The sequence below is a fragment of the Neodiprion pinetum genome, chromosome 4 (assembly GCF_021155775.2).
Source record: "Neodiprion pinetum isolate iyNeoPine1 chromosome 4, iyNeoPine1.2, whole genome shotgun sequence".
NCBI classification, from domain to species: Eukaryota; Metazoa; Arthropoda; class Insecta; order Hymenoptera; family Diprionidae; genus Neodiprion; species Neodiprion pinetum.
In genome coordinates, this window is record NC_060235.2 from 40626630 (window position 1) to 40639182 (window position 12553).

The following is a 12553-nucleotide window of genomic DNA, read 5'->3' on the forward strand; positions in this document are numbered from 1 at the left end:
TCCGAGATACAGGCTTCGGAAGGTGGATGTACGGATTGTTTTATATCTATGGATTACGCGATTTTTACAAATTGCAAAGCTTCACGGGGGGCCTGAAATCAAATATAACACTCGAAAACTGTACAGCCGACCGGCAGACTCCGCAGACGCGTGAAGAACAGGACAAGTCGATTATTGGAAGAGTCGGAGAGTCTCGTTCTTAACGCGAAATCTGAGGTTGCACCTCCTTCCGGTAAACCAGCGAGTTCGTGGATGGAATCGATGCGTCGATGTGATCAATCGCAGCTTCCTGCCTATCTTTGAGAATCAACCGGTGCAGTTTTTTGAGTGATTTGTTTGCTTTCAAGTAACCTTGAAGCTTTATAATTCGTAAAAATCACGAAATCCATAGATGTCAAAAGATCCGGACACTATTCTTCCGAAGCCTGTTTCTCGGTAACTAATGATTTTTGGGCCCTGCGTCCATGAGAACTTTTGATCGGGAGGATATGTACCATGACATACTGAAAATACAGTCCATTTCCATAAGGATTCTCCGGGATCCTTGAAAAATATCCGTACGATAGTAGTTTGACATCGTTCCAGTAGCATACTTGTAATATCGTCGTGAATTTCGTGTAACGTTAACGTAACGATGCGTTTTTAGGAAAAATGGTTGTTCCGCAAGTTTACCGAAATTGTTTCGAAAATTCATTAAACCTTAATCAAAGCGAAGCGTGGTTGTATTTTTGAAACTCAACCAATTCCTCAAAATAATTTCATCGTTGGAATACACCTAAGTACCTACGTAGACTACAAGATCGAATACCGAGAAAAAATCATCATCACGGCGACGGTTGATCGATAGGCTCCTGAAGTGCGTCTCGAGTAGAAGGAAAAGAAAAAGGAAAAGAAAAAGAAAGAAGAACTTTTCCCTCTGAAACACGGCACCCTGCACGGAACATAACGTAACCTCAAAGAGAGAATGAAGACGGCTTTCCATTTCTCTCTCTCTCTGCCTTTACTGTACTTCATTACTTTCTTTGTAGTTCTCCCTTTATTGGAAATCTTCATTTTATTTCTTTTCCATTGCGTGGTGCTGTCGGGAGGTTAGTTACTGTACGACGCCATAGAATATGGTTTACAAGTTGTTTATTGCCAGAAAAATCGGGTTACACAGTTCGGATGGCGTAGTAGAAAATGCGGAAGGCAGGGAAAATAAACGAAACGAGTTGACAGATACGCATGTGCCAAGAGCGTGGCGAAGATTGGGGAGAGATGAAGAAAAAGTCCAGGCTCGCCCCCGAGACGAGGCCAAGGGTCGCGTCGCGCCATAAATGCCAGATGTAGGGAGATTTCCGGCGCGGTCAGACCCTTAGCCCTCGGCTAGCGAGGCGAGGCCTGGCCACTCGAAGGTTAGTTGTAAAGAACTATAGAAAAAGATACACGTGGAGAAACGGAAATATTTTAACGGTTTTTCGCCGGCTTGCCGGTGGCGGGTGTCCGCCACACATTGTGTTCACGTAAACTTGCTCTGATAGGACATCTTATCCAACATTGCTATGAATAAAATAAAAATATCCATCCATCCATCCATCCATCCATCTCGCTCTCTCCCTGACTCAACAGCACCACCACCACCTAGACGATGGTCAATCTGGAGATCAATTGGTCCCGCAGCGCGTATAAAGATTCTCACGCATCTCGCGTGACGATCATCTGCCGACCCATCGCTTTTGGTTGGATGGCTGCCTGCATTCTTGTACCTTACTCGCTGCTTTTTCTTTTTCTCCTTTTCTTTTCTTTTCTTTTTTGTTTGGTGCGCGTAGTATAAGATACGTTATACAGATACGGGTATCATTCATCTCTTCTTGCGGTCGGTGATGATGCTTTCTCATCGGATGATGGTCTGAAGTCTCTTAAGAATCTACGATAAACGCATCGGAGGCTGATCGTGAGGTAGAATTGCGTAGCGTTATCATCGTCGTCATCATCATCCTCATAGAAAGGTCCATTTCTTCCTGTTTTTTTATGAACGAACCGACATCAGCGACTAAACACTAAAACTGCGACTGCTTCTATTTTCATCAAACCTGTTTTTCACTCCACTACTCTAAAACACGCTGATCAAGTAACATTTGAAAGAGTACATTGATCGTAAAATGATAAGACATATTATTTTGTCAAGCGTTCAATTTCCTACAAAAATATGTCTGCTAATCTTCTCTACGACGCATCGTTACTTAGATACAAAAATCAGAAGGAGCAAAAACTATTTTCCTCGTGTTATTCTTCTGGAAAATAAGAAAGTGCGAGGCGTAACCTTTTAATCTTAATATTATGAGGTAAAATTTTAACAGGCGTATTTTTATACCTAAATGAAACTTTTGAACTTACTGCCAAAAAAAAAAAAAAATTATTTTTTGACACCACTTAATATATGTGCACTTGATATGTGTGCGTTCTATGCACCGTAGATTACAAAAAAAAAGGGTGACGTCAAAAAAGAGAGAAAATTTATAGTTTCGCTCGAAAATCATCCCGCATGCACTGCTATTATATCAATTACATAACCGCATGTATAAAAGAGGTTGATCTCGATTAAGGAATCGGTAAGTGGGTGTATTATTATTATTATACTAAACATCAATAATGATAATAATAAAAACAATAATAATCAGACCGCGGGATTTGATACTTGCATTCAAATGTTATACATATATATTATATCTTGTGCATAACATATGTATAAATAACATAATGTGAATGTTGCACGGTGTGTCGATAAGGCAAAAGTATTATATATTTTACGTACATAATACAAGACAATATACGTATATGTTTACCTGCATTGGGCGAAGAAGAAAACGAAATATGTATTTGGAAAAAAAAAATAAAAAAAAATAAGACAGGACAAAGCAATGGAATTATGGATAAAAATGAGGCTACACGGATAGCGAAAAAAGGGGGGTTTTTCGAAGCATTATCCATGGGTCGTAAAGTTTTAGTACCAATAATTGGTGGATATACGATCGGCAAGCCCCCCACCCCCCCCTATAATATATATATTATAGATATACGAGTATACACGCCTCTAAAAGCCGGGGAATGTAACGTATAAAACCGCAGAGTCAAAATGGCCGCTTATGGTTGAGAAAAAATTATGAACGTTCAACCGAACCTCCAGCAGTGCCACGTGACGTATAGGTATATGTATAATAGATAGATACATCAAATTTTGGATATCATATACCAGCCGTTGGCTAAATTATTTCAAAATTTCTAAACATACGACGTCGTCATTCATCCTCAAACGTCGGCGTGACTAAATCAGAAATAATTATATCACGCTTGATGACCGTAATACACAGCTGCATCAATTTTCAATCAGATGAAATTCTTTTTAAATTACAGTATCTGTTATAATTTCAACCGATGTTTATGATTTTTTGTTTCACACTTCAATCGACGCCGCTTTCTTCTTCAACTAAGTCAGAAATGATCAGAATTTCAGCGAAATCGGTTCAGCTGTACTCGAGTTATTTTCAAAAATGTACAACTTTTTTTCTCTGACAGTTGGTCGATTGATTAGTTCAATTCCATTAAGTCAGTAGGTACTGATCAGATTTTGTACAAAAATTGAGGAAACGGTCTTTGACTTTTTTTTTTTAATAGCTTATTTATCTTCTTTTCGTTCAATTTCAATTGACGAAAGATGTGAATTGTGTGAATTTTTGCTCCGGTGAAACAGCTCTTCAATAGATTTGGTTTTTTCACAAAAATTTCATAACGTAAACGAACATTAATGTAAATAACTTGAACACCTTTTGACGAAAATGAAAAAAAAAAAAAAAAAAAAAAAACAACGTCGTCATTCGAACCAGGTTGAAGTTTGTAACATTATTGTAATTACGTATCTTTAAAAAAAAAAACTCGTTATTTTTCAATTTCAGGATGACCCGAAATTTAGGAAACTGTTAATAAAACATGAATAAACACAGATTTTTTAAATTCAACTTTTCCACTTATTCCAAAGGTGAGAGATAGTAATTTTCTCATTCAACGTTCGGTACGTTAACGTTGCTAACTTCAGCCTCGTTCATTCGAGTCTTTTCAACAACACTCATATCGCGAGCATCGACGCATCGATGCTCTATAAGTAAGTCCATAGTCCAACTTCCATAAGAGGAGTTGCCAATTGCACTGCGACTGATTCCAGCCTGCAGGCAGCGTCGTTGCGAATATCAGAACCACCACCGATCCATTTGGTCGTTTCTGGCGTCTAGACACTCCTCACTCCACAACTTTGATACTGGTGGTGGTGGTGGTGGTGGTGGTGGTGGTACTACTGCAGTGAGAAGAGAAGGCAATAAATTGCCAATACAAAAGTAGTTCCGGATTGTGTAATTGAATACTGACAAGGGTAAAAAGGATTTTGCTATCCTCCAGCACATTTGCTGCTGTGATCGTTCAGCGATTCTGGAAGAGGAAAAATATCCTCCGGATGACACGTCGTGTCATGTTACGTATCATAACGCTTCGCGCAAAATGAACGACGAAGATTCGAAAGGGCCATTTGACTTGAAAGTCAAACGAGTGCTTTCCGTTCATCGACATTGGTTTAGAAATGATTTCTGTCAATTTTTACATCGTCATGTGAGTTGCGCGATGGGGTATTCACTTTTTGAAATCTCCGACCACTTTGGTAACCAGTCAATTTAAAATCACTTTAAATCATTGACATCGCTTGTCATACGATATACGAGTGATTATATAACCCCGCGGATTTACGTGACTTCCGGTGTACCAAGTGATTTCCATTCGTTTCTAACGGCACCTCTAATGATTTCAATGACTTCCTAATCCAAATGGAAGAAAGCACATAACAAGTAATGATATAGTCAATAGTGACCGATTCCTCGTTGTTTGCAAATAATGGTTATACTTTAAATCATTCAAATTCCTTTTGTATTAAAATTTGATTTCCAAAAAAGTTGTCGAATCGACAAATCAACATCCGTTTAACGTTGTCGCCTGGGTCGTATGTAACTCGTTGCAAGCTTATGCCAATGTATAAAAAGCCAACAATCTTCATAGCAAATTTGCTTATTGTAATATAATATTATCTTACTCTACAGTGTACACTGTGATACTTAATCCATGGTACGTATTCACCGCTTTATACAGATACCGATACGTATTTAGAGTACATATAACGATACCAACAACAGTTTAGTTACCTTGCATTATAAACACGTGGTACTAACGTAAGAGCCTAGTCATCGTTTAGAGACATGCGTATCATTACACGCAACGTGGTGCAATCCACCCACACACACCTTGATTAGCTTCAAACATAGATTATTATACCCATGACTGCGTATAAAGCGTACATGAAGAGTTGAACGATACAGTTTTCATACAAATTCAACCTTGTAAAACAGACTCAGAATATATTGATACCAAAATGAACTTCACACAAAAAGCATGCCGACGATCATCGTTCGCATTATCGAATATAGAATAACCGAGTGAAAACAATCGATTACGCATAATCACTTTCCACGTGATGAAATATGATAGACGACGAGTAAACGGAAGAAAAAAATAATTAAATAATTATCACGCGGCAATTGGTAGAAGGATTCTGTTCTATCGATTCAAAAAACACACCGTCCAATTTGCGCGTCATTTTATAATTCCGACCACTAAAATTATACACACTCGTCTCTCCATCTGACCGTCAGTCATCGCACGGTTGGTTCGAAAACATTCGCATCTTGTTCGTTTTTTAAACACCTCGACGGGCGTGTTTAACGGCTATAAAATTTATTTCCGTGTGTTTTTAAAAATAAATGTACCAAATGTTGAGTGGTTGGTATAAAAATAAGGTAAAAACGAACGCGACCGCGGTTTGTAGATCATGGAAAAAAGTGAGAACAACAACCTTGGCCCAAAGACACATCGACGAGGGCCTACTGACACCGTTCTTCCTTCATCTTTCTAAGTTCGTCACGATGATAATCGCTCCGGTTATTTCAGGTAGCGCTTGCGAAATTTTCACGACTATAACCCTAACGCTAAAATAACAATATTATTGAGTTAATGATTTCTCAGCATGCAGAGAAAAATAATGAACCTGTTCGTTTCAATGATCCAGAGAAACATTTCATCTTGGTTAATAAACTTCTACTGTTGGAAGATATATAATGTGATGAAACATTGCCAAGAATCGTATAAATTTAACGCCTACTTTAAATATGTATAAATGATATGAACGATGTGACAATAATTCAAAAAAAAAAATTAATAAATATAAAAAAAACTACCTCCGGTCCTTATCAATTTCAAACGCATAAATACTGCATACTGATTTCGGTTTCGTTCCACGAAATATTTCAAGGTTATCTACCAACGTTTCGAATTTCCGAATTTCTTTTTTTCTCGACTGTTTTTCTTTCCCACCGAGATTCGTCGTTCGCGCAAATAAACTCACGGCAATCAGCGATAATATACGTATAATACACATTATACATGTACACGTAATGCAAACAACAGCAGCAGCTGCGTCTGCGCTATGCTACGTTGACGTCATTGAAAATTAGGTGTAGCAAACGTGAGAACAGTGCTGGAAACTTGGTGCGAATTTGAAAATTCAAAATGGCGGATCAAGTATCGTGTAGCAAAATCCAAAGATTGACTCGATTTCGACGAAACTCGGTACTCGGAGGTTTTTCATGTCGTTGATTACGAATCTAAATACAAAATTACAAAATTCAAAATGTCGGATCCAATATGGCGGATAAAAATCCAAAAATTTACTCGATTTCGGCGAAACTCGGTACTCGGAGGGTTTTTGATGTCGTTGACTACGAATCTGAACTCGAAGTAACAAAATTCAAAACGATTGATCCAACGTGGCAAACCAAAGCTCCAACAATCACTTGATGCTGCCATATTGGATCCACAATTTTGAATTGTATAATTTCGCGTTCAGATTCGTAATCAACGATCCAAGAAGCCGCCTTATACCAAATTGTATCGAAATCCGTTCGATAGATTTAATGTGTCCTTGAAAGGGTTAAACGAGGATATCCAACCTCTGACGTACCTACACGTGTTACAGTTACGATAAAAATCTGAAAAAATTTAGAGAATTATCTTTGAATCATTTGGAACCGATTCGAGGAGGTGACTCGGTCGAAATTCTAAAATGAACCTTTCCAAGGACCACTCTAGTACATGCATACATGTCGAAGAGGATAAAACGTGATTATTTTGGCAAGGATTACTCATATTAAAGCGTGACGATCCCGAACACGTCCGGTAAGCTCGCTAGTTAATCCGCGACTGTCGATTTCGTCCAAGCATTGTTATAAACAAACCATTTGTTTGTTGCTAAGATTCCGTCATTAAGCTGTATTCATAGCTTGCAAATAACGCTTGACGCTTGATACGGTGAACTCACCGAGAGTTTAATTTCAAATGAAATATCCTTTTATTCTCAAAAGACTAAATACATTTTTAAATGGAATTATTGAACAAAGATTAAAGATTTGTCATACTCCGACATATATAATTATATTCGCACCAATCGACTAACAGATATCCCCCCCCCCCCGGGCATGAATCCTCTGCGTATTAATGATAATTGACCGCGTTTAGACGATTTCTATTTGTCTTCGTAAGTAGGCTACGTCCAGATTCGTTATACATATTGTAAGTGTGTGTGTGTGTGTGTATACGTATATACGCCAATTATATATGCCTGCGGCGACGTGGGTGACGGCGGAAATTGTTATTATATACTATACCCTGTGTAGATAATAATTGAATTGTAAGTTGCGCAGCGTTGCTCTGCTTTGCTCTCCTCTCTGTGGACTTTCTCCTATGATTCAACCGTCCTCACACATATGTATGTATATATATATATATATCTACACACGGAAGAGAGTATAAATACACATCCCCATATTACAATGCACACGCTTAACATAGGCAATTTAATAACGAAATGCAGACAATTTCGCATTCGCGGACACAGATCAACGTGTTTATTCGTCAACTTGTATATTAACATATGTACTAAATACATAAACTGTCACAGTGGTTTGTACATTACATGCGTTAAATATTATGTACATAGTCATAATCAGCCAAGTAAACGTGACAAGTGCGTCTCGAGTTATAACCTCATGTATAGAATTGCTCCATTATACTTATATACGTATAAGCATGTGTGTACATACATAAATACATACATACATACATACATACATACATACGTTGCGATAAATTAGTGAGGAATTTGCCCGACCGGATGTTTGTTATTTATCTACAATACAATACGTTATCGAATTAGCAGAACATCTATATAATAAAACGGTGAAGATTTTATACCAATCATTTACTCTTATACATAATATGAGCTCTTGACGATAGGAGAAATAAGTGTGAGTTTCTTCATTACCGTTTATTGCTTCCCCTCATCTCGTCTCTTCTATTATTTTATTTCATTTTTTTTTTTTTTTTTTTTTTTAGTCTTCTCCAAACTGAATAACGAGCTGAGAGAAATCTTCTCTTCGCCAAAAAATTACTAACAAGAATCTCTCTTGTTCTCGGCTAACAAGAATCAACACACAGGCGCAGGTGTATACGTATATCGGGTATGCATACATAATACATGTAAGAGTCGAGATTTTCAGCATGGAAATAAAAGTAAAGAAAGAGGAAATAAAAAGAGAACGGAAATGAGTAGGTTTTGAAAAAAGGGTGCGCATAAATATGGTTCGAAGTTAGCCAAGGGGTGTAATCATGAGCCGTAACTTTGTATCGCTGCCTTGTGATCTTTCTCCTCCACCAACGTTCCGCCCGATAAAAAGTACGCGGGTTAGTTAGCCTGTGAGAATGCATGTGTACATGTGCGAATATACACATCGATAGTATAAAATGTATGTATACCCATAAACTGGCGGTGACTTTCGATCGATCGAAAATTACGGTGCAACTTTGTTGTCCGCCGCACGGTGCTGCATGCAACATGTTTTATCCTTCGTATGTATACCGGGACAATCTCTTGGAACTTGAAAATCGGAAACATTCTTCTGGCACACCAATTCGATCGAATCGTCGATTGTTGCTTCTTTTCATTTTTTTTTCCTTTTCTTTTTGTACAACGTTCTTCGGTGCTTCAAGTTTGTTCTTCCATTTTGTAAATTATATACTGGAAGTGAGGTATCAAAGGGGAGAAAAAAAAAAAAAAGTAAACGAAGTAAAAGTTGCCGAAAGAAATAAAATGAAAACTCACGCAGTCGCTCCGACAGAAATTACGAAAAAGAAGAATAAAGATTAAAGACAACAGAAGGAAGAAAAAAAAAAAAAAACGGCGTACGAGAGGAAAAAATTTGCGAGAAAAAACAATAAAGGACCGCAAAGAAAGCAGATATACTTTTTATTGAGAAGCTCGCTCGCGGAGCTGCACGCAACGATGAAAAAAATTAATCATTTTTCTATTAGCTGTGCATACACACACATACATGGGTAGGTATTGTGGTGGATATTATCTTGACACTGTCCAATAATTTAACAATAACACAACGAATATAGGATAATAAAACATCGTATTATCATTCCATCGTGCAAGTTATTATTATACGCAATATACTCATAATAATAGAAAGGAAATTGGATTCGGTAAGTAACTTTTTGAATATTAATTCAACATTATCGCCGTATATCGATCGACGGAATTTAACGTGATACAATCCTCATCGTTGATCCCCCTGCCCCTCTTGCATCGAGTGGAAAAAAAAAAAAAAAAGAATGCGAAGAAGCAAGGAGGCAAAATAAAGCATAAGAGAAAAAGAGGAGAGAAGTTTTTCTTTTCTTCTTTTTCAAAATACACATTCGTTCGTTATATAATATATACTATAGGTATATTAAAATATACTGTAGGTATATTAACAATAGTTCTGCACATTGCAATGACAACCCCCCCGCCCCTGAAAAGAAGCAAAAAAAAAAATCAAAAATAAAAAAAAACCGCAAAATGATGATTGTTCCCTTTTTTGTTTTCATCGAACATGCTAATTTTCTATAAACGAAAAACATCGATGACAACGAACCGAATGTGGAGAGATAAAAAAGAGGGAAGCGTACCTACGAGAGAATTTTTTTTTCTTCTCATTTAGTAGTGTTGGAAACAAACGCAAGAATTTATGCCACGCAATACAGATGAATGACTATGATGACGATGATGACGATGACGATGTTTTTTCTTTTTCCTTGTTGACAAAATTAGAAGCTGAAGATTTTTTGAGAAAGGAAAGAGCAAAGCGAATAGAACAATAAATATAATTTACTCATAGGTTTAGATTTCGATTTCTCGACGAGAGGCGAAGAGAACTGTTGGTTGTTCATAACGGCATCGATGGAACGGAAGAAGAAGAAGAAGAAGAAGAAAAAGTTAGCGAGAGAGGTATGGAGACCGTGCGCAAAATCGACGACAGCGCCGAATCGGGAGTATTTGTCCCAACATGGACGGACATTTTCCCCTGCCTACGCCAATGACTCAGCGAATCGTAAGATTCCGTGGCTACGCCATAGCATGAAATTAACCAATCGTTTTTAATCGCCCTGCCTAGGTTAGGGACAGTGAATGACGGTTTATTCGCTATTTCTCAAACTGTCGTAAAAACTGATAGCGCAAAAATTAACATTTCCTTTTCTTACAACGGAAGGAGGCATTTTCTGGGTACGAATATTTGTGGTTTTTATTTCGGACAAATGATGACGAATGACCGCCGGGCCACCCGTCAAACCTCAGTGCGAGTCCCGTCGATAAGGACAAATTTGGCCACCGGTGGCGCCACTTGTACTCGCGCTCGGTCCCTTATTTCAACAAACTAAGAAGAAACTAACAGTCGAGTATTTATTTTCTTACCTTTCTTTACTTCTCTCAAGTATCATCTCTCCGTGACAGGTTGATACGTGTGTTTAATACAGCCGGTTGCCCTTTGAACCATATTACAGCGAAAAGTTCGTCATTATTTTACCTCGAATGTGAACGAAGCGGTGAAAACTAACTTGACGATTTACTTATTATATATAACGTAAACGTTAGTGCGAGTCCCGTTGATAGGGACAAATTTTACCACTGGTGGCGCTACTCGGTCCCTAAGGTAAGCGTACCAGTTATCGACCTTCATTGATTATATCTATTTGATCCTTAGTTCTAAAATTACCAAAAAATAAATTTGCATCGTCCGATCCTCCAGCAATTGGTTTTAGCCTTCAAGAAATTCACAATTTGTGCAGTAAGTTTATAATTTTGGCAAACAAGGGTCAATAACTGGGTCTAAACGTGTCAACAACCGGTACACACTTACCTCACAGGTAAGTATCCGAGGGCCGAGAAGGCCTACGTGCCTGAATGCATGCGCCCTCCTCCTTTCTCTTTCTCTTTCTCACTCTCACTCTTTCTTTTCCTTTTCCTCATTCTCTCTCTCTCTCTCACTCGCTCTCCGTCTCTCCTCATTCATTCATTTGCCGTCTTTTTTACCATCTCGGCGGCCTCGTTCCTCAATCAGCGGCGTTCGCTTATACCTCGTAATAATATTTTATACCTCACCGACACACACACACACGCACCGATGACGCGGCTATTTTTAACCCGTCAACAAGTATAAGAAGAAGCTTCTTGGGTATTACAATATGTAAGTGTACGTACATATATACACAATGTATGAAATTCTATTTACAGTTTCTCGTGGATCACTGTGTTTTTTTTTTTTTTGTTCCTCCATGTTACGGCGCTCATGAAAACTGCACGGCTAGGTGACGACGTAACATCGAAAATATTATAATGGACACCTAACAGCACAACGTATGAAAAATACCGGAGAAAAGAAACGTCGCACGAAGTCGATTTTCCAGAATTGCACAGAATCCGCGTCGCATTTCTATTTACACAAGTAAAAACTATTCGATAAATGAAAATCATGACAGGGGAGGAATAGAAGAAAAATTAATAAGAATTACAAATTTTTATAGAAATATTCACAGAAAAAAAAACTTGGGCGAAAATTGTATCCTCTTATTTGCTGTAAAATCATCATTTAACTAACGAAAATATCAGAATTTCAAATTTAATTTTACAATAATGTTGTGTTTTATGTTTCTTGTGTTTTTTTTTTTTCCTTCAAAAGTAGATTCGAACAAAAAGAAAGGATTTTAACAATTTTTAAAGCCCTTCCGCATCCAAGTGAATATATTTCATCATCGTCATCGTCGTCGTACGAGACTAATTGTAAAATAATCGTATTATGCTCATTGTCTGACTTGAATCGAAATATCCACTAACAAAAGACGGCAAAATAATGGAATTAAAAAAAAAAACAACTCCAGAGTTGGACAACAATGTAAATTATAATTAGTAATCATCGTCAACTCGTCGCAGATAAATTATGCACGCGCTATTTACTTGTTTTTCCTTCAACGATCTCTGTAACGGTGAAGATACGAGAATAGACTTAGGGACGTAGGCGTAGACGACCACCTGCGATGTTTCTATTTG

At 37.8% G+C, this 12553-nt stretch overlaps 1 protein-coding gene across 6 annotated transcripts in view; it reads right to left on the minus strand.

Annotated features, from left to right (window-relative positions):
- Positions 1–12553, minus strand: part of LOC124217434 (growth factor receptor-bound protein 14) — a 299568-nt gene that overhangs the window by 232240 nt on the left and 54775 nt on the right. The gene's annotated exons all lie outside the window — the stretch shown is intronic.